This window comes from Triturus cristatus, chromosome 3_2 (assembly GCF_964204655.1).
Source record: "Triturus cristatus chromosome 3_2, aTriCri1.1, whole genome shotgun sequence".
In the NCBI taxonomy this organism is placed as follows: Eukaryota; Metazoa; Chordata; class Amphibia; order Caudata; family Salamandridae; genus Triturus; species Triturus cristatus.
Window position 1 is genome coordinate 644,257,735 of NC_140584.1, and position 23,921 is coordinate 644,281,655.

General features: G+C 46.4%; 2 protein-coding genes across 3 annotated transcripts in view; one reads left to right on the forward strand and one right to left on the reverse strand.

Moving 5' to 3' along the window:
- LOC146857878 (uncharacterized) overlaps positions 1-23,921 on the reverse strand; it is a 1,488,219-nt gene that overhangs the window by 1,057,561 nt on the left and 406,737 nt on the right. The gene's annotated exons all lie outside the window — the stretch shown is intronic.
- Positions 1-23,921, forward strand: part of LOC146857880 (uncharacterized) — a 165,960-nt gene that overhangs the window by 68,466 nt on the left and 73,573 nt on the right. The gene's annotated exons all lie outside the window — the stretch shown is intronic.

The window sequence follows — 23,921 nt, forward strand, 5'->3', positions numbered from 1 at the left end:
AAAATTAACAAAATTTCGAAAAGTATTAGCTTTATGCAGGAAGTGATTGCCATAATGTTGAAAACAGTACTGTTCTGCATAGTTTGCCGCATTCTCATATAAATCTTCTGCATCAAAAGCGGCATAATATTTCAAATCAGAAAACAGTGCTTCAATGGCATGAACATCCCAATCATCAGAACGAATGTTCTGCTTAACCACATCACCCATAGAAACACGAAATACATTAGGTACATTGATGACCTCGATAGGACCATGAATTTGGAATTTGACAGCATCCCACGCAATTCCATCCAAAACGGGCCAGGCAGTAATATTCACAAAAGTCTGGTCCCTTTTCATGATGTGGGACGAGGAGTGGGGGGCCAAAGTTCCATTGATAAGTCTAATTGTAGATCTCTCTTCGAGATAGTGGCCATTCACCAGACGGAAAAATACTATTACAAATCCAATGGACATAAACAAAAAAATACTTATTAGCACTAGCCAGATGTATGTCCAAGGAGGAATCAAAAAATGTCTTTTGAACCAACTAGCAAAAATAGCAATGTTCGAAGGGTAAGTAGAAGGCAATGAGGTAGTGTCAAAGGAGAAACGTGACTGGTTAACTGCCGTAGATTGTAAAACAGGCGAGTGACCATTCGTAGGATAAGCATACTCAGTCTCTTCGGGCAGACCACCAGCCGGCGGAATTAACAAGGGATCAGTAACTGACTGCATCTCGATGGCAACATCAGACAAGGTGGTAGAGGCAGGAGCCAACACTGAATTTCTTTGCATCGTCTGGCATGAAACAGCTGGAGTCATACTAAGAAGTATCGGCCACTCGCTGAAGTTTGACATTGTCAATAGAGATGTACCTGTTTTCTTTGCGGCCAGGAAGTGGAGGTAAAATGACTGTTCTTGTACCCTGCACTCCAAGCACTGGAACTGGTGCACGATAAGAGGGGCCGAACTCCTTCTTGTTCTCCACCTTCTCACGGACCAGGTCTCCAACTCGGGGTAGCCAGCCGACTACCGGAATCTGAAGCTCAGCATCAGACGTGGAGGGCAAGTGTTCCTTCGATAGAGTGTCTCTGGCTTCTTGTAGGGTCTGCAAAACAGCACAGTGATCATCTACGTCAAAGGGTGCGGTCGACGCCGCCATGTCTAGACCATCAAGGTCTGGGACAGACATTCTGATTCCGAAGAGCATCATGTATGGGGTCCGCCCACCCAGAGACCTTCTAGGGAGATTATTAAGTGCACGTTGGACGTTATACAAGTGGGCTAGCCAATTCCGGCCTGTGCCTAAAACTCGTGCTGTCAAAGATTGCTTTAAGTCACGGTTCATTCGCTCCACCACACTATTACCCTCAGGTCGGTAGGGGGACGAAAATTTGACTTGGACCCCCAAATTTCTCATAGCCTCCTTGTAAGCCTTTGAGGAGAACGCAGGGCCCTGATCAGAATGGAAGGTACCACACGCAAAAGTTCCCACAAAGACACGCAAATCCCTGATGACAGTCCGAGAATCAGCACTCCTTTGTGGCCATACCCAAAGAAAACGTGTGCACGAATCCACTGCAACCAAGACATACTTGTACTCAGTATCAGAAGAAAAAGGACCGCAGTGATCTAGATAAACACAACCAAATGGTTTATTAGATATGTACAACTGTGTTTGTGGTGGGCGCGCAACAGTGGAAGGTTTAATCTGTTGGCAAATGTCACAATCAAGAACATAAGCGCGCGCTTGTTTGTATAAACCGAACCACCAATAACGTTGTTGTAACAGAGATATAGTAGCGGACACGCCGGCGTAGGCAGATGCCAACCCCTCGTGCGCTGCTAGTATCAGTGCTGGTCTGCAGTCCGCGTTGGGAATAATTCTGTCACCAACGTCGTTAATCCTCACTAACGGGACGTTATCAGGACTTAAGTGATAAAAATAATGAGAAGGAAAACCCTTCGGGTAATCACTTCCCTTTTCTGTAGCAGCAATAGCCGCCAAGATGTCATCATCAATCTTACTTTTAGATCTTGTAACTGCTGCCACTAAGTATGTAGCCACTGCGGTTTTTGCTGCCTCGTCCGCCAAGCTGTTACCGACAGCATGGACACCAAGTCGTTGGTGACCAAGAGTGTGAATTACATGCGCAAGAGGGAGACTTTCTTTAAAGTCCGCCACTCGAACCCAAAGCAATTTATGCTTAATTGTGCTACCTTTGGTATCGCGATATTCGTTTTGAGACCAGAAGTGTAAATTGTCATTGTAGGACTGGACACAATAAAAGGAGTCACTTACTATAAGAGTAGTGACTCGGGGATCAGCAAACTCCAGTGCAAGCACCAGAGCCCGGAGCTCCGCCAGTTGCGCGGTACAGTCACCCAATGTCTGCGTATGCACAGCATCAGATTGGAATTCACCATTTACGAATGTACCCACGACAATTGCGCAAGCCGCTGAATAGGCATGCTTCGATCCAATCGCCGGCTGCGCCGAGCCGTCAGTGTATATGACACAATGGTATTCTTCGAGCGGGCGCAAAGACAGAGGAGCCGGATGAACGAATTCATACTTCAAGTACTCCTATATAAGTGACATCTGGCGATGTCAGAGTCGTGGCCCATTGTATCCACCGTGGATGCAAAGCTTTAGAATTTGGTACACTTGCTTTTGTCACTGCCTCTAGGGCAGGATACGGTGTTACAACCAGTATTTGTTTACCATGTGACAGTGCGCGTTCTTTAAGGATCGCCATCTGCACGGCCGTCAGAACTTTCTCGACCGCGGAAAAACGCAACTCAGCAGAGGTGTACAAGTGTGATTTATACGCAATGGGGACTGTATCGCCCTCATTGAACGTCAAGTACCTGAAACCCACCGCGCCTGGTACTATTCTTATTACCAGGTTAGTGCGGTTATCACGCGTCAATAAGTACTGTGAAGCAAGAAGATCAGCCTGTAAAGACTGTAGAATAGCAGAATGTTCCAGCTGCCAGCTAGACTTCGAAAAAGAAGGTTGTACCAAGGCGTAAAGCGGCTTGATACGCTGGGCATAATCAGGAATATACGTACGGCCGAAATTCAGAAAGCCCAGCAAAGATTGTAATTTTTTCAGTGTTGTAGGAGCACGCAGGCATGCGCACTTCTCCAGAAAGTGAGGAGCCAATCCCTTACCTTCATTGTTGAGCTCGTAGCCCAAAAACAACACTGTATATTCCGCGATGTGTGACTTCGCAAAATTAAATTTGTAGCCATAGTCCGCAAAGCTCACAATAATATTGTCGACTCGAGACAGATGTGGTATCAGCTCATCATCCGTGAGGTAGATATCGTCAACATAGGAGTATGCGTCGGAGTCTATTCTTTCTAAGAGAGAGACCACCCGAGCGGCAAAGACGCCAGGGCTGTTTTTATAGCCCATGGCCAATCTTGTGAACTGTTTTTTTTGCCGCCAGAAGTAAACGCCGTCCACTGGCTACTCAGTGTGGACAGGTTATGGCTAAAAAAGCCATTGGAGATGTCAAGTGTCGTTTTAAATCTCTTCCGCACGAGACTGTCGACAAGAGCCGAGCTGAGAGTATTTTGTACCGCGCAGGTCCGGCAATGCGAATTTAAGTGCCGGTAATCCAAAACTAAACGGTACGACCCGTCAGGCTTCGTCACAGTGAATAAAGGGTTATTCATAGGGGACACACAAGTTTCAATAACACCCTGATATTCCAATTGGTCAAGGATTGCAGCGACGTGCGGTCTAGCTTCACGACGCATAGGATATTGGGGCTGTGGCTGGGGCATAGAACACAATGGAATCTCATGGCAGGGGGACAGCCGGTCCCAACCCACCTGAGTACGATACACTGCCGGCGCAAGCGCCAGTGCCCACTCCTCAGCGTACACTTCAGCCCACTCCTTAGGCACTGTGTGCGCAAAGGACGGGAGGATTACCTCCTCCCCTCTAGGAGCTTCTAAAATGAAAGCTGGGGGCCAATCTGCCTCCGCTAGGAGGATATCATAGGTGGTAGTCAGATTATCCCAAAAAATCCCCTTTATTGTACGTTGTATGTCACCCTCAATTAGTAAGACTATTTCGTAAAGTCTGTCAGGGGGAGCCACTCTGGTGTCAGCTGTCTCAACAGTAACCAATATATCAGTTGCTGTCGCCGCCAGAAATGGACGCAGAGCTTGACGGACTATGGTAATTTCCGCTGCGCTGTCCAGGAGCGTCAGCGCCCACGTCCGGTTCCGAAGCTGTGTCCGCACTATCTGAGGCATACCTTGCCGTCAGAGCAGCCACTTTCTTCTTCTGAAACGGGGGTCTTTGTCGTGCGAATTCGTCCTGCTTGCCTTTACCCTCAGTCTGCCGGGGTTGGTCACGTGCTTGTGGAGCACCCCGACCTTTGCCACCGCCTCCGCCACCGGACTGTGAAGCCGATGTTTCCTGTGAAGAACGAGGAGAACGTTGTTCAGAAACCTGAAATCTATCAGGAGACTTAATAGTAGCACGATCACGCAGATCATAAGTGCGCTCACTACCTGACTGAACGGGAGAGGCAGGCCGAGACCCCTGTTTCTGCTGCTGCTTTCCCTGTTGTTTTGACCGCCAACTCTGTTTCGGAAAGTTCGGACGGTCATCCTTACCAGAGGCATCTGCCTTACCCTGCTGCTTAATTTCGGGAGTTTTCATGACAGGTTTAACTCCTAAAGAGCTACGACCTAAATCTCTGTATGCTGTCGAGATTATTTTCGCGAACTCCCGCGGCTTATCCTCATCAGCAACCTTCTTCAGTTCATTACGAACCTGGAATTGCATAGCATCACTCTTAAGGTTACACATTATCATGGTAGCCACCAGGTCAAACTGTCCGAGGAGCCGCATGCCTAATTCTATCGCAGACTCCGCACCGTGGTTATCTTGAACACGTTTAATAACGGAGGGCAGTACCGACATAGACAGAGTGCCAAAGCACTGCGAGTACGTCGCTGCAAAGACCTTGCCCCAGTTGACACAGTCATCAATGTCGGGGACCAAGTCTTTAGGCAAACTAATGGTAAGGATCCTGTGTTTCTCCACAGGAGATGTGTTCAGGTAAACCGCTTCTATTTGGTCAAATTTTTCAGCTAGCCAAAAAGGGTAATCATCCCTATTTTGGGGGCGCTTGCCCATAACAGAATTAACCATAACAGGACTAATGACCACCGCGTGGTGGTCAGTAGGCTGCCCCGCAACAGCAGGTGCCCCCGCCTGCACATTGCGTGACACGTACTGTACCAAAGCCCTATGTACTGTAATAAGGGCAGCGTGCAGTACACGCAAATCAGCCACCGGCACCGTTAGGTAACGGGGATGAGGCGTATATCCGGCTAGTACCGGCCAAGTGGCCCCTGCAATTGACAAAGGGCCCATTCTCAGCGGTATAACCGCATGGGGAAGGGCGCCATTAAACCAAATAAGATGCTGCCAAGCAGAGATTGGTATTTCTTGTGTCCTATACGGTGTATAGTTCGCTGGCACGGCAGTGGCAGTGTAAGTATGAAAAGTGTTATCGTCCTCCCTCACCGCCGGAAGCGTCACCCAAGAGTAAAACAACTCGTAAGGATGAGCCGCATCGGCTCCTACCACAAAGATTACATTCATACCAGTGTCCGGCACCCCATACTGCGTCAAATGACGTTTCAGAGCTGCCCGACTGTGCGCCGCTATTTCAACCGCCATAAGGACAAGTTACACTCGAAGAAATTAGTAGCACTAGGGTTCAATAACCTTTTTAATGATCAAGCTTGAAACAACCTATATCAACAGAAATAGGTAGGTCTAAATCCGTCAGACTTGTTATCCGGAAACAAGAATGAGGGTGTTGTGGACTAATATAAGCACTACTAAGGCGTTTCAACTCATAGACCAAACGTTAGGTGCGCCATGTTGCAGGGATTCTGCTTATACACAGAACTATGCGTAGAACCCCAGGACCTCAGTGAATTGTGGTGTACCAGAAACTCACCTCAGAACCCAGAACCCAGTATCCGGCTAGCATAAGTGTCCCATTCGTTATCCGAGATTTAGCTCGGCGATCCCAATGAAAAGACAACCCAGAACAAGCCACTCAGTGTACTCTCAGGAATGGTGGGAATCGGAAATACCGGTTCGTATATTATTCTCACATCAGTCCACAACAAAAATAAACAGAGACACGGTGAAAATAAAAAGAGTTTATTTTTATAGACCACGTGTCCTAAGATGCAGTACTTTGGCTAATACAAGCAGACAAATGATTATAATCAAAACCATCAGCATCGTTACAATACCATAGAATATAAAGGGAGTGATCATGTTATAAATGACAGTGGATACTACCACCTTCCCTTAACTAAGAAGCTAATATTATTATTATGCTAATAAAAGGTCTCTTAGGCTTGAACGGGGGACCCCATACCTCAAAGATCAGCTTAGTGAAATCACATCACAGGAACATCAGAAGTCTTCTCGCAGGAAGGCTCGTCTTCGGTCTGAATATTAAACATGATGTCTGCAATATTAAAAGCACCAACTTTCAGGTATTCGCAGCTGCCTGTGTGTTATGGCTAAATAGTGGGTCGATCAACCTGGAGTAGAAAACATGCATTGTCTAACGACCCAGACTGTTTGTTACACCATGTACAGACCAAGGTCGCTGCGCAGAGCTCGGGATGGTAACAACAGATTGCTCTCGTGTGAGGCAAAGCGCGAGTCAGCAGTTTGTTTAAACAATAACATGTAGATGCAGTGTCGTGCGCAAAAGCAGCAAGATGGCTTTCTAACATCTAACGTGGTTATGCTAACTTAACAATGTATGTACGTATTAAGGGATTCCTTACTACACCCTATGGGCTACCTAGGGTCTACCCTATGGGTGGCTTATATATAATAAAAGGAGTGTTTAAGACTTGGCAAGAGGTTTTAAGTGTCAAGTCGACATGGCATTCAAACTGCACACACAGCCTCTGCGGGGGCAGGCCTGACAAATGTTTAAAGGGCCACTTAAATGTTGGCACAATCAGTACTGCAGGCCACAAAGTAGCATTTAATTTACAGGCCCTGGGCACATCTAGTGCATTTTATTAGAGACTTATAAGTAAATTAAATATGCCAATTGCGGGTACATCAATGTTACCATGTTTTAGAGGCGTGAGCACATGCACTTTAGCACTGGTTAGCAGTGGTAAAGTATCCAGAGTCCTAACAGACTAGCAAAAAGTGAGTCAAAGCAGAAATAAAGATTGGGGTAAGATCACCTTAAGGCTGACAGGTCTAACAGTGCAGAGTCCTAAGGCTAACAAAAACGAATTCGGCAAAAATAGTAGGAGGAAGGCAACACGTTTTAGAATGACCCTGCAGGAAGGGCCAGGTCCAACAATAAAGTATTCCCCAGCTGGGTCACAAATGCAATCCAAATGAATCTGTAGCAAGTGACGGGTTACTTTTTGTCAAGAAAAATGTTCTAGCTATCAAATTATACTCTTTACATCATAAGCGTTAAATCACAGCATGTCTATCGAATGGGGGTGTGGGACTTGGGAGACTAATGGGCTCCAACAAAGTGCTACAGTTTCCATATAGATTGTGGGTTGCATCAAGCCGGTGTGTGTGGGGGGGGGGGTTATTTCAAATAGGCAATATGTCACAGCAGTATGCAAACAACTGTATTTCTTGGCACACTGTATAACCTTGCATTAAAATGCTCAATCTTTATGAAGCAGAGCATTAGTTGTTATTTTTGTAATCGTCAGGATTATAAACAAGAATTCCAGAGTAGCATTAGGTTTTTAATTTATTTAACTTTGTAGCTCTCACAAACCTTAACCTGTAACAATTTAACAGACTAAAGACAACACTTTATAATGGAACATATTCTGACCAGTTCAGTTGTAAAGGGATTTCCTGCCTCTATAGGGATGCACATTCAGATCAATTTGCCTCGTGTTACAAGACGTTTTACTCGCTTTTTCTAATCTTGCATTAACAGGGATGCTTCAAGTTTTATGTTCACAGTCTGAGCAATTAAACTTTCATTCAATGTTGAATTAATCGACTAAGCTTCTGTCAAGATGTATTATGGTTGAGATAAAAGTGACTTCTCTCAGGGATGCATCTCTGGCACAACTCTGATTGTGTTTTCTTGCTTTCTTTTAATGTCAATTAGACCCGCCTATGATTTATTTTGTCCAGCTCGTCTGCACAGTCTCTTAATCAATTTGTTCACCCATCTGCTGAAAACGTCTACAGGAGGTTGAAAGTCGTTGCACAATTTTGGTCTGCCCAGTACAATAAATGATCGCCTGAAGTTTTAGAATCTGAGGCCATGTTTAAGTCGTTCCTTGAATCTCAGAAGCACAACAGGGCTGGCTGCACAGTATGACAGTGCAGACCCTGTGACAGGGGATGAAACTGAGATACTGTAGTTTGCGGTACCTTGCAGGCAAGGGGTCTGTGGTTTGCGACACCTGCACACAACTAGACAAACCATCACATTTATGCTCGCAGAGGACTTGAATTTGGTGCATACTCCAGCAAGAGCCAGTTTGGAGTCTGCAGCCTGGATTCATCAACGTCTGTGGAGGAGGCTGGAGGGATCTGATGATGTGGCATCAGAATCTTGATAAGGCAGCGCACTGTGGACGGTGCCTCATTGCACGCAGGAAAGCAAAGGTGATGGGCATTTGGCAGATAATGGAGAAACCAAGGGACACAAAAAGGAGGACGCTTGTGTACCTCTTGGGTGTACATATTGACAGGAATTGTGTTCCAGCAGGATCCACATCGAGGGCTGCACACAGGAAGCTGCATGTGAGTCGTTCAGTTCTGCCTTTATGTTTCCTGTCCAAGCCATGAAAAATAAACGGTTCAGGCTGTACTGGAGGCAAAATACATTTCCTGCTGCGCTTATGCTTTGCGAGAAGACATTTGTCCTCTCTTTGTTGCAGCTCCTTTTAGAGTGAATATTAGAGAACTTGCATAGAATGATGAGCACTTAACGGTACCATTTGTAGTCAGGTTCTAGAGAGGTCCTACAATGGCTGAAAGCTGAAGGACAGTCACGTCCGGTTCCAAGGCCCAGCATGTTTAAGGCATGGTTCCGAAACTCCACATTGTGGGTCACAGTTTTGATGTCTTCGTTCACTATTACACTTGGGTGTTTGTACCTATGTAGGAAGTAATGGAGGACTGATTTCCTTGAGAGCACCATTCCTGCCATTATGATAAAGGATTCAGGGACTATCCCCTTCCTCCCCCCCCCCCCCCCCCCCCCCCCGGTTCTCCACCAGTATTACCTTGACGCCCACAAAGACGGCGAGAGTGGAAGGCTTATGTAATATTTAGCTTTGAGACTCAGAAACTTTATCATTTCTGTTCTGACTTGTCAGGACTAGAAGCATCTTTTCCCCTTCATAAAGTGATTTGTGGAAGGGGCATCACATTCACTTTCTGGTACCTGTGCATCATCTTGCTTACTTTTCCTCTTTCTTCTTCCAACACACAATAGCTTGGTCCGCTCCCTTCTGTTTGTGGCACAAAATGCCATTTTGTGGAACTTACCTTTAACCTGGAGACTGGTAGCTTTTATTCAAATGCTATCATTCAACCAATCCAGCGTCCCAGTTTCTACAGGTAATCTACTTACAGCTTCAAGAGGTGATTTTTCTCGCTAGTTTCTTATCTTGCAGTCACATTCCTATTAGTATAATCCGCAGGACATGCTAATCTCTCAGTTTCGTTTTATGACAAAAAAATATTCTTCCTGGTCTGTAGTTTACCTTCCTTGTGGGTCGGACACTCTATCAACTCAACATTTCTCCTCACAGTTTCTACTTGTTTAGCTTGGTTTTAGCAGAGACAGCAGTCAGTATTAGCGCTAGGCATGAACCAAAGAGAAGCAGAAAGCTGTGTGCCAGACTGCACTACCTGTGAGACCAAAAAGGACCATCTGCCTGCAGGAATGAAAGAGCGGGAAATGTGAAGCTGCACCCTCAGGCAGCCATTGTGATTTGTGCTGCTCTGAGAAAGAATGCACTCTAATTAAACAGGAAAGTTGTTCTGGCTAAGCAGGGGTTAAGAAAGAGTGTTGCCTACTGGAGAAGAGAGGCATGGCGCTTCCATAACACAAGAAAAAGGATATCCTGGTGGATCAAGGATAACTTTGAAATTTGCTAGTATGAGAGCCTGCAGCCTCTGGAGAGTCAAGGGCCCAGACTCATGCATGTTGCACAAAGTGCCAATTTTCCGAGCCGTCAACCATTTTAAATGTTTTCTTCAGTGAAGTTTTGGATTTTTTTGATGATGCAGTATGTTAAATTCAAATGCATTTATTTTCGACTATTTCTCAACCTCTGTGCGGCAAACCCCCAATGCACACAGCCTGAAGGTATGAATAGGAGGGGTTGGCCACAGGCTCCTCTACCAAGTTTATTTTCAAATCTTTTTTGCAAGTCTACCTTAGAGCCATTGGCACTCTGGGCAGTGTTTGACGATGCAACAAGGAAAATTGTCTTTTCTAAATGTTAGGGACTAAATTGGATCCTTTTGAACCCTTTACGTTGTCCTGGGGATTAGCAAAAAATCCCCTGCTCGCCATCCTCCCATTGTTTTGTATTTTCATGGTGTGGCATCCAAGCTAACAAGCTGCCACAGAAATGTTCTGTCGTGGCCAGCCAGTGAGATCGTGCACATTGGAGTACCCTGAACCCAATTGGAGAAAGTGCTTCCTTGTTCAACTGAATTTGTTTAGTTCTCAACATTTGAGTCCACATATCTGAGTCTATATATCGGGCCCACAAATTAATGGTCAAGACATTTATCATTTCAAAGCCCCCACAACACCTTTGTCTAGTTAACATTTAAACAAGAACTAGTAAACAGACCTACATCATAACATTAAAAGGTCCCTATACTAAGTAAGGTTCTACTTTTATGCAAAAATTGGTGTCATTCAGTTTACGAGGTTTTACTGTAGCAGATATCAAACATTCCAACGGGAGCTACAATGACAAGCAAATTTGTTGTGGACCATCCTTTAACCCCTCAGACCTGCACAAACCTGCTATGCTGTATCTTAGCTACTAGAACCAACTGCCAAATTACCATAACATTGTCAACTGGCACCAACATTATTAGCAAACTGAAAAATCTTTTTAATGCAAAGCAAGGCTTAACCCTAACTACACAGTCTCCATTGCTGACCGTGTAATATGTAGCTTTGAAAAGATCTTTCCAGGTGCCAAAAATATTATTAATATGCTGCTCAATATCCCACATTCCCGAATTGAATGTCACTGCAATATAAAAGGATGCTGCTTAATGTACTGGGTGCCACTCAATATTGCAGGATACTGATCAATATTCTAGAAGTGCTGGTTGATGTGTGGTCGTGTGAGCGTTGGTTGTGGCACAGCAGGTGTGGGATTTCCTGCACCTTGTTCTGACTCTACTGTATCCCTGAGGAGCCGCCTAAAGGCGCTAAGGGAGGGAGGCAAAACTGCAACAAGTCATTTGAGTATCTAAAGCAAACAATCAGTCAAATCTTTCTATTCAAAGAAAGACACTTGTAAATTTTGATTGTAGGTACAACATTTCTTTTATTCTTTATTGGAATGCAAATTTCTTAAAATTCATGATCGCAGATGCGTTTCGTCCTCTTGCGGACTTCTCCAGGGCTTGTTGTAGTTTAGAATTTCTTGAGATGGCGTACTTAAAAAAAAAAAAAAAAAAAAAGGTTCAATGAGATCAAAATTGCTGAATAGGTCAATATAATATGACCCTTTCAATTCAGTGAGTCAGAGTATTATCTCAAGAAAAGACCCGATTGACATATGTAGTCCTTCAACAATCTATAGTATGGGAAATGTATCTCCCGTGCTTCTGTGCGGTTGTCCGGTTCAGAGAAAAGAATCCTATAGCTCGAATACCGTTTCCTGGATAAAACGGGTCTGACACAGCTCAAGTTGGCTCATGGCAGGGTCTTTATTACCACCACTAGGCACATCAGTTTAAAATCTTTATTTCGGTTGTAAAACCATAAAAGATACACACAAATTATTCCTTGGCAGTGGAGCCCAGGATACAGTTATCACAAATTAGAGTATTTAATACACCAGGTTCTAAAAGTCAAATATCTCATAATGAATTTGTAGGCACAAAGAAGATCACAGAAAAGCATTATTTACAGTATGTTGTCTCTATTAGAACCAAGTAGAAATAGGTAAGACATGAGTGAAGTGCAAGTGCATTAGTATCTAACAATCTCCACAATAAACACTCAAACTTTCCATAGAGACCCTTTCGAAATTTGAATAAAAATAGTAAAATTAGTTAATAAGACTTTTAGGAGAAAAATTAAAAACAGGATCCTGAAAATTAAAACGTCCTCAGCCATAGAATTTTTACTGCAGTTAGACCATAGCACAAGGTAGAGTAGACAGTAGCCTTCGCCTGATGGCCCAAAACTGGCCAAGAAATTTTGCAACAGCGCATGCAAAAGATGGTCTTGTGTCTGATCTTAGGATCCGTAAGGCTTCGAGGTGGCTACGAGTCCCCAACTGTCTATATAATGGAACCAACCAATTCCTTCTTGATCTAGCATATGCGGGCATGCAAAGAAAACGTGGCCCACAGTTTCGTTTGGGTTTAGGCAAGACGGGCATCCCTTAGGCTGGCTGTTTTTGTTTAACCAAAGATTGGTAAAAGCATTAATAGGTAAACAGCCATACCTAAACTGCGTATACAGTTTCCTGTCCCCATGCACTTTAATGGTAGCAAAAAAATTCTCAAGATGTTTAGATGATTTTATATCTTAAAAAGCATCGGTTAGACTACCATGGCGAATCCTCGAGTAATTGGTCTGCTCTACCCATAACCAATATTGGTGCTTTAATAGGTCCTTTGAATACAGTGGTGGGGAGCTAACAGACAAGGCACATCAAATAACGAGTCCTCTAGTCGCTGCACCTGGCAAACGTGTTTTGGCGAATGCCTTCTTCAGTGCCAGATTCATGCTTAACAGTTCAATTTTGAGTTTTGGTGGGATTTGTTAAATGCTGGCAGGAGGAACCCCATTGGATCGCTGGTATAGACACAGAAAGAGTCCTGGAAAAGTTCCACAAAGTAAGAACTCTCCTCTCTCTCTCAAACGCCAGCCATTGTGCTGTTCTATCCCCTCACTGGCAGGATCAGTGGCGGTGTGCCTCACAGAGAACCATCTCATTCTGCAGTAAATCTGGTACTCTTTCCCTATTGCCACAACATCTCATGGCCAGGGGTGGGGGGGCACTGCGTTGTGCAGCCTCATGCACTTCCACTACATCTTGCCGGCTGTGTGCGGTGCTCCAGAACAAGAGGCGTGTAAGGATGCAGAGCTGACCTCTGCCTCACATATAGGTCCAATCCTGTTTCCTGGATAAAAACGGGTCTGACACAGCTCGAGTTCGCTCATGGCAAGGTCTTTATTACCACCACTAGGCATATCAAATAACAAGTCCTCTAGTCGAAGCACCTGGCAAACGCGTTTTAGCGACTGCCTCCTTCAGTGCCAGATTCATGCTTGAAAGTTCAATTTTGAGTTTTGGTGGGATTTGTTAAATGCTGGCAGGAGGAACACCATTGGCTCGCTGGTATTGACACAGAAAGAGGACTGGAAAAGTTCCCACCCAGAAACCTTTCCCCACCCTAAACCCTTAAATAACAGTAGGTAGTTAGGATGTTCTTTCCATAGGAAGAGAATTTTTACATTTGCCAAGAACTTTGGCATCAGTTTACGAATCTTCGTGAAGTTTCCCAAACTAGTATAATACTCACTCCAGCTGCTGTCTTGAAAGTTTTATGGTGATCTGTGAAGCGGGCCAAGAAAAGTGGGGGGGGGGTCCCAACACGCATTTTCCCCATGTTAATTCCTACAGATATTTTAGACACGACTACAGACCGACCTACTGAATGGAATTACACCACATTTGGCAGAAAGGTAGGTGTTGGTCCAGAAAGCAACCTTATGGCATGAATCTGCTCAGTAGTTTTCGAAATATTAAGGAAAATCCAAATTTGTATATATAGGGGTGCGAAGGATCTGCAAACCCTCCCGATCTTGTCCTGAGATCTGATTGGCTGCCAACACTCCAGACCAGGAATTGTTGGCAGCCATCTTGAGGTTCAGCTTGAGCCAAGTCCCAGAACAACATTTAAAAAAAGAAAAAGGAAGCAGAGTAGGAATACCCTGACCCTCTAGGCCTCTTGGGGTGGGGGGAGGGGGGTCCCAGAGTGATCCTGCAAGAACAAAATAACATTTCATCTTTCTTTTTGGCAGGAGCCAATTAAAAAGAAAAGAAGCCCAGACTCCAGCACTACTTTTCTAATAGGCCTCCGGGTGGTCCAGGTCCCAGGGGCATAGCCGAATTAAAGGAAGGTGGGGCTCATGGGCCCCCCCTCCTAGTGTTTATAAATGCCCCAGGGACCATCACCTTCTCTAGACTTGTGTGCAAATTAAATGAGGGGCGGCTCCCCACAGCCACATTCAAACAATAAATCGGAGGGGCCTCGCGGACCCCCCTGTGCCCAGGGCACCACCACCTCCCCGGGGTGGATTAATTTTGTAATGGGTGGGCCTCATGAAATCCCCAGGGCCCCAGTTATCACCACCTCCCGGGTGCAGGCCCTACAACATACAAAAGAGGAGGAGGGCCATGCGGCCACCCTTCTTAATCCATGGATGGCCCTTAGCACCGCCACCCTTCAGGGCTGGCTCCTACTGTCCTGGGGTGCCCACCCCCAGGACATAGCTGTTTGTTGTGGCTTGGCAGGAGTTTTACCGCTCCTGCCAAGTCACAGCAAACGCTCCACTTCCATCAAGCGAGAGCTGATAAAAATGCATTCGCTTGCTGGAAGTGGAGAATTCATCTGTTTCTCTTCCCGATATCAAGCAAGCAGGGAAACAGACAAATTGCTTTCAGACACAGGGAGCTGCATGTTTAGCAGCTCCCTGTGTCTGAAAACAATTCTGGCTCCTGCAGGTGGCTGGGAGCCGGCAGGGACTACGGGGGCTTTCAGGCTCCCCCGCGGTCCCAATGCATACTGGGTGACTTGTGGCACCCAGGACTAGTGGCTAGCCCAGGGAAATGGGGTCCTTGAGGCCCAAATCGGCCAGGGAAAGGGGGGCCATGTTGCCCCCCGCCCCTAATAAAAGAAGAAAAAAAAGGCTGGCCCTGGCAATTCGCCACAGAGCCTGCCCCCTTTCTCAACCACTCTGCAAAGGGGCCTCCTGGCCCACAAAATGTTGGGGGATAAGGACCCCTTGGACAGTGAAGGTCCTTGGGGTTCAACAACCACTCTTGTTACCTACGGTAAGTCCCACATAGTGGGAATGCTGAGAGGTCATCTGAGGCCACCCCCCCCCTTTCTCCACCATTCTGCAAACATGCCTACTGGTGCACTACTAGTTGGGGGTTGAAGTCACCTTGGATGCTGAGGGTTCTTGGGGGCCTGGAACCCCTCTTGTTGCCTGCAGTAAGTCCCACCCAGCGGGATTGCTAAGAGGTCGCTGGAGGCCCTGCCCCCCTTTATCCACCACTCTGTAAGCATGCCTCCTGGTGCACTACTGTTTGGGGGATGAAGTCCCCTTGGATGCTGAGGGTCTTGGGGGGGCCAAGAACGCCTCCTATTTCCTCCATTAAGCCACACACAGTGGAACTGCTGAGAGCTGGTTGAGGTCCTGCCCCCTTTCTCCACCACACTGCAAACGTGACTACTAGTTAATAAAACCATCGAAATGTATTTAAAAAAACAAAGGTTACAGGGACGCTAGGTTATTGGAGGGCCCGCCCCGTTCTCAAGCACTCTACATACGTGCTTCCTGGCACACTACTGGTTGGGGGATGAAGTCCCCTTGGATGCTGAGTGTCCTTGGGGGCTAAGAACCCTTCCTGTTACCTCCAGTAAGTCCCAAAAAGCGGGATTGCTGAGAGCTGGTTGAGGTCCCGCCCCCTTTCTCCACCACACTGCAAACGTGACTACTAGTTAATAAAACCATCGAAATGTATTTAAAAAAACAAAGGTTACAAGGATGCTATAGTTAGGAAATAGAACTTAAAACCTTTAGAAATTCACTGAAAAAAACACATGTTACAGGAATGCTATAGTTAGGCTCAGATTTCACTCATAAAAAACTATAGAAATTAAGCAGTTAGAGTTACTTATGATAACTATAACTTACACTACTGCAATGCACTGCTGATGACCTCACATATTACATCACTCATGACATAGTCAGTGACATCACTGATGACATCTGAAATTACATCACTGATGATATCATACTCTCCAATACAGCCACGCACACGCCAGCTTACTTAACCAAACTCCCACTCAAAGAGCCACTTACTCACCCATACAGCAAATTTACACACACACTCACTCACAAACAGCCACTTACTCACCCACACAGTAACTCACACATCCACTTATACACCAATACATCCACTCACACACCTATATAGCCACTTAGAGACCCGCTCACACACAGATACACACAGCCACTCACATACTATATGTTAAAAGTAAATTGACTCATTAGTAGTATACCTAGTATACTAATAAAACCTTTGTAGTAGCTTAGTACACATGTTTAACACTCTTTAACTTCTTAAAAAACACTTACACTTACTGGATGATGTCAGTGATTGATCAGTGATATCCTTTGATATGTCATCAATGATGTCACTGACCATGTCATGAGTGATGTATTGTGAGACTGCAGACGTATAACGTTTTGGTGGAGGGCCGCCTGGCCACCAGTATACTTTTATAAACTTCGGGAGGAAGGTCAAAAGCTATCAACTGTCACTGCTCAATCTCCACACAAGAAGGCGGAGAGTTGACAGAAGATCCTCCTGAAGGGGCAAACTTATTGGAGGATCGATGCTCATTTTCACAACCTTGGGATACCAAACTCTCTATGCCTAGTCCAAAGCCCCAAGAAGGACTATGGCCTAGTCATTCCTGATCTTCTTGGGAACTCTGGACATGCGTGCTATGGGTGGGTAGGCGTACAGGAGGCCTGAGCTCCACTCGCGGCAAAAAGCATAATTGAGCAGAAGCCACCTTGAAAACTCCAACACGCAGAACTGCTGACATTTTGCATTCTCTTTGGAAGTGAACAGATCTAACCAAGGCTCTCCTCACTGCTGAAAGAGACCTTGCACCACCTCTGACTGGAGACAGCATTTTTGATTCACTAGGCATCGACTGCTGAGTTTGACTGCCCTGGTCTTCAGAAAGCCGGACAGATTTTGAATCATTAGAGTTATGACCTGTTGTTCCAGCCATGTCGAGAGATGCAGCCCTCTTGACAAAGGGTCCACAACCTCACCCCAACATGCTTGTTGCAGTACCAGATAGCGGTGGTGTTGTCTGTGAACAATTACACCAAATTTACCTTGACCGAGGAAAGAAATGTTTTCAACGCTAGTCGGATCGCTCGAAGCTCTAACAGGTTAATGTGGAGTCTGGATTCCGCCGGAGACCAGAGTCCTCTGATCTCTACCTCTTACAGATGGCCTCTCCATCCCAGGAGTCACTACTGTGAAATCTGGTTGGGGAACGGAGAGGGGTCTGTCTCTGACCCAATCACGGTTTGTTAGCCTCCAGTGCAGGTCCTTTGCAGTTCCATCCAAGATCTGGACCATGTCGGGGAGATTCCCCTGATGCTGAACCCACTGAAACTTCAACTCCCACTGCAGAGCCATAGGATGCAGGAGGCCAGCAGCCTCAGAGTCATTCTCACCGAAATCCAGGATAGAGGCTGAAACATCTATTTCATAACCTGAATAACGTGGACTCGCTGCTCAGGAGGAAAAGCTCACAGCTGCACTGTGTCCAGAACAGCTCCAGTGAAAGGTAGCATCTGAGAAGGAGTCAGGTGTGACTTTGCCACGTTTATAGTGAGCCCGAGCGAATGCAGAAGGTCAGCAGTAGGCTGGGAGTGGGAGATGACAGTCTGGGGCGAGGCCGACTTCAACAGCCAGTCGTTGAGGTAGGGAAAGATTGAAACCCCCAACCTATGAGCTGCCACCACCGCCATCACCTTGGTGAAGACCCCTGGGACACAGGTAAGGCCAAAGGGGAGCACCATGAACTGAAAGTGCTTGTGGCCTACCTTGAACTATGCCTGGGTGGTGAACTTCGCTCCGTTCGCAGAGTTTGTGGAGTTTTCTGCACTCCGCTGAGTTCGCGGAGTGCAGAAAACTCCGCGTCGCGATGTGCAGCCGAGTTTTTTCCCCGCTCGCGATCGGTAAGTTCGCGATCTGTAAGTTCGCGAGCGGCCGCTCGGGTAGAATTTCTACTCGAGCGGCAGGAATACCAGCACAAACTGCAGTTCGCACTGCACTCCGCCACTCGCGTAACTTCGCAGAGTTTTTTTGTAACTTTGCGAAATACACCCAGGCCTACCTTGAACCACAAGCAACGTCTGTGGGCTGGCAGGATGGGGATGTGAAAATACGCTTCCTGCAAATCCAACGCTAACAGCCAGTCTTCTTGTTCTAGGGCAAACAAGACCCGAGCCAAAGTAAGCATCTTGAATTTCTCCTATTTGAGGAAGCGATTACCGTTTTTGAGGTCTAGAATAGGACGAAGACCTTTGTTCTTTTTTGGTATCAGAAAGTAGCTGGAATAACCACCACTGTCTACTGCTGATATCGGAACACTTCTATAGCCCCCTTCATCAGGAGTGATGTAACTTCCTCTCAGAGCAAGAAAAGATGATCCTCCACCAGCAGTTCATGAGATGGCAGTAAAGGGGGATGAAAGCACAGTGCCTGGATAGGTGATTAGCCGTGCTATACAAATACTAATGGATTGATTGATTGGAAAGAGAAGGAGTAACCCCATTCAAATGACCCATTTGTCCAATGTTATGGACTGCCAGTGGAGGAGATGATGTTGGATTCTCCCTCCAACTGGGCAGAACCAAACTAGGACAGCTGTGAGGCTGCAGCTGCCTTCTGGCTACCATTCCCACATGATCGGAATGCACCATGTCCTTGCACAACTTGGGAAGCTTGCGCAGGACGGTGGATGGGGTATGGCTATCTTGGTTGAAAGTCTCTTCCATAGCCACGAAAGGTGTGAAAGGCAGACTGGGTGCGAGGTGTCACTGAAAGGCACAAGGACGTGGCCATAGCCCGCGAATCCTTGAATTGCTCCAGCGCCCAGTCTGCCTTCTCTCCGAAGAGATGAGTCCCATCAAAGGGCATGTCTATGAGGTTGTCCTGGGCATCCCCCAAAAAGCCAGATGTGCTCAACTAGGCATGGCACCACAAGGCCACCATTGACAAAACCGCTCTGCCCAGCGAGTCAGTCGTACCCAGACCACATTTATTGGTGAACTTTGCTGCCTCTCTCCTGTCTTCCAATGTTTGGAAGAGTATGGCCCGGGCCTCATCAGGGACCTGTGGCAGCACATGTGCAACCATTTCCCATTGGGTATTGGAGAAACAGCCAAAAAGGCATGCAGTGTTCATCGACTGCAATGCTGGGAAGGTGGAAGAAAAAATCTTCTTCCCAAGTGTGTCAAACCTTTTGGACTCCCATCCAGGGGAGGGTCAGGGAACGCGCCATGCGATGTTGAGGTTTGGACTACCAAGCTCTCAGAGGTGAGGGGTTAGCTGAGGAAACTAGGATCACCCAGGGTGGCATGCTATTGTCCTGTTTACTGGAGCCCCTGAGCTAGGCTTGGACAAAGTGCCTAGAAGAACATCTGTTAGTTTTTCATTGAAGGGCAAAAGGGGTTCGGATGAGGAAGTCCCAGGCTGAAGCACTTTGTCAAGAGGTTCGTTTTGACCTGCACCGAGGGCTGCTCCAGGATGCCTGCTACGCTCTACACCACCATTGCATAAGACGCTCTCTCCTTCATAGCCACAGTAGGTGAAGAGAGCATACCAGTATCTAGAGAAGTGTCCAGTCTACTGGCCTCTGCTAGTTCCTCATACCAGTCCAAATTCTCATTAGTTGTGTATAGCATGTGTTCTAAAGGGTCCAGTGACCCCTCCCACCTGGCCTGTTTGCTCCTCAAAATGCTTAGGCAGCAACCTAGAGCCACTGGACTCCATTGGCACAGGAATCAACATTGATCGACTTCATTCTGACTCTGAATTATCGGGAATAAGAATGGGGCTGGCACTGTTGGTGGCGCCAGGAGCATTGACATCAGGATCACTGCCATAGAAGGTTGTGTTGGCATGACCGGTGCCGATCGATTCAGATTCATGAGAACCCACCGGAGCCGAGGTCACAGCCGTCAGCACAGAACCCGATGGGGTCTCCGCCGACCCCTCGGGCCCAAAGGCCCATCAGAGGGGTCGGTCCATTCAAATACTCAGCGCATGGCCTGATAAACTCTTTTATTTGAGTGAGGGAGGTCACTCTGGCTTACGGAAATGGGGTGAGGCAAGGAGTTTGACTTGACAGCGGCTTAGCAAAACCATGCCTGAAACGTTGATGTTTCCCACTCGTCTCGTCAATCCTCATCTTATGAGGTGAAGTCGAAGTCCATCTAGACTTCTTCTTTTTGCACTTCTTCCCTGAGACCAGAGGACCACAAATGCGACAAAGAAGACTTGGGGCTCCTGCAGTGGGCCCGTGACCTTCTTTTCCTAGCTCGGGACCGAGACCTCCAAGGAGTCATGCTAAATGGCATCGACTGCTGGGCCACAAGCAGCTATAGGGACCACTCCCTCAAAGCTTTCAGCACCTTGGCCTGGCAGTCCGAGCACGACTTCGAATAGTGGTCGTGCGCCAGACACCATAGGCACACAAGGTGCGGGTCAGTAAGCAACATGATGCGGTGACATGCGTCGAAGCGGGTTAAATCCTACATTTCTAGAGGACATTCCCTCAACACATAAGAAAATGTTTTGACAAAACGTCGAAAAAAGTCTGCCAAAAAGAAACAGAGGGGTAGCTCTTCTCCGAATCATCACTTAACTGATGCGGAAAGTAAAGAAATAACGTCCGTGCGCCTGGTTGGCGCCTATAAAGATGAGCGCGATGTCACATCCAATGTCAACTACGCGGATGATGCCGTGCGGGAATGAACAGAGCCACCTGGCGGCGCACAGGGGTACTGCTCATGCAAAAGTTTATTGATCCAGTCTGAAGCCTGGGAAATTTAAAGGAAATGAATCTGCAGCAAGATGTCTCTATCCGATTCCCTAAACACCTAAATGGTGGTGTAGTTCTCGAACTGGATGCGGAGCCGTGAACTAGGAGAGAGGAACCAACATGGCCCAAGAGTTACATAGTCCACTAACTCGGTACAGAGCCACAAACTATGTGCTGGTCCACACATGTCTATGGCTGTCTGAGTTTGCAAACTCTGTTATTTGTGGCCCCTGCACCACCAATATATTTTTTTCATTTTGTTACGTTTGGTGGGGAACTTCGGAACTCCCTCCTTCCCAACACAGGCCTGAAAGCCAGGGTGTGCTCTCACTTTGCCCCCTAAAGTGGACTTTAATCATTTTTTGTTTTCAGTAAGGGGGGAGGACTGTGCCCCATTACCTGTAATGGCACCCGCAAGAGAATCTTTTCTCTTGCAGCCTACCAAACAGAGCATTTATTTGAACCTGATTCTGAATCACAGACCCAAAAATAACCCTTGAAAAAGTGCCCCAATCAAACTTGTTTTAAACTAATTACCCAGGCATCGCTGTAACTTAACCCTTTCAAGCTCAACTGATTTCTCTAATGCTAATTTCTCGAACACTATTGCATGCCAAGCAAAGGCAATACTCTGAACAAAGTTCTAGTTTTATGCCATTGTTAGCAGTTATTTTCTGGAGCAACGTTTCCTATCGGAGTTAAACATGTGGAAGGCAACTTTTATTTACTCCCACTTCAAACCCCTGACATAACCCCACTGCAAGCCTCTCACTTGCTCTCCCCATCCCTCCCCAATCTTTCTCCATATTCTTCTCACACTGCTGATGACCTTAACCTGTAGTTCACTTCAAAAATCTCCAGTATCTGCCTGCGATTCTTTCTCTACTTCTGCTGACCCCTGTCCTAAGCTTTCCACTACTCATACCAATTCTCATCTATTTTTCTTCTGATGAAAGTTCCACATTTCTACAAGAAGCCCTTTCCTGGAAAGAGAGAATGCTTCGTAGACATTGCTCGAGCTGTGTTTGGCTCACACGTTTCATCAGTCCCTGTCAGCAGATCAAAAAGGCGCTCATGAATTCATAAACCCCGAGAATTTCTTCAGCACCTTGTCCCCTGCCTCTGCCTTCAGACATACATTGGACTATTTAGCCTTCTGTACACGTAAACAAAGGGATTAAATATTTCATGGCGTTAAAGGGGGTCAGCCCAAGGAACTTTGATGGGCTCTTTTCGCCCAGGCTGCTGCTAATAATTAAGGGAACAGGGTTTCATGGTCAGTGGAGAGTGCAAAGAAAGGACCTTGTGGGATGGATGAGTGTGTTAGAAATACATTTGACGGATCCAATCCTGTTTCATCTGTAATGCATACCTTCCGACCCGATGTATATTGGTTGCGCAATAACCCTCATCTTTCTCTACCTGTACTGTCTGCACTGATGTAAACATGGCAGCTCAGAGACCCCCCCTGTGCTTCTTTATAAAGTAACAACTCCACGGAAACATACTGCTATTTCCACATATTTGAATTCATACCTTGCAGTAATATCAAAACTCATGATTACAATCTGCGAAGTGTAATGTCGGCCAACCATTCCTAGTGTCTGTGGTTAGGTATTCACAGCTACACAGGCAGGTTTTAATTGTAAGTACACAAAATATCTATGAAATTAGTTTGTGTTTTTATTTTCTTAGCATTGTCATGCCATTCATCACAAGCAATGCCATATGAATCTTAAACAAATCATGAACTAAACCAAAGAAACGTTGCATCCTAATAGCTGGCTAAATAAAGAATGTTCTATCTGACTTAGTGCACCTGAAATGGTGTGTAAGCAGTTGTACGGCATTAAATAATGTGAGATGAAGAACAATGCACTGCCAAACGTACATTGAATGGTCATTTAAGGACACCCAGAACTCTCGTCCCCACATAAAGGGTGGGGGCTGCCGCCTTCGTGAGGTCATGGAAACTCCAAACAACATCACACGGCAAATCACTCCGAATATAACAATTTGTGCTTCGTCGGGCAAGAGTAGACAGCGCCCACCCTCTGCCTCAGAATACTCGAAAAAGGCAGCGAGGCCTCGATAACAGCAGCCACTCAGTCATCACCGGTATGTAGTAAGCAGGTATCATCCAAAGGCTGCAGATTGAAAAGGTTCATTGGTCACCAAGAAGAGTCCAAATGCAGTGCGGCTGCCACCGAGCCAGGGACAACAGCTGTCCCACTACTGGAGATCCAGCAATCACAGAGCGCGAGACAAATGGCTCCCATCACAGAAATACACAATTAAAGCAAATTACAAAAAAAATACCAGAACAAGATCTAAAACATGATATAAATGTATGGTAAGAACTCAGGCCAGCCGGATCCAAAACAAGTGCCAGTGGAGTGGGGGGGGAAAGCCAGAGTAGAGGCCTAGTTAAAGCAGTGCACACGAGGCAAGGGAAACGAGGAGCTTCAACCCCACTCCCCTCCTCCCAAGCAATAGTGGCCAAAAATCAGCGGAGCCAGCTCCGAATATGCGGCACCATCTGCAAAGAAGGCTCAGAAGACATGGCAGGAAGCCCATACTAGTCTGGGAGACCAGCTCGCCAGTGGGTGTCCTGTGAGTGGGGAGTGCTGGGCGAAACAGGGGATTACTAAGAGCAGTAACTTCCCAGCTCATTGACAAACACGAGGGGCTACATGTAAGTTGGTGAGCCCCGGATCCTGATAACTCAGACTACCTCCCACTCGTGTTTCTTCTTACACA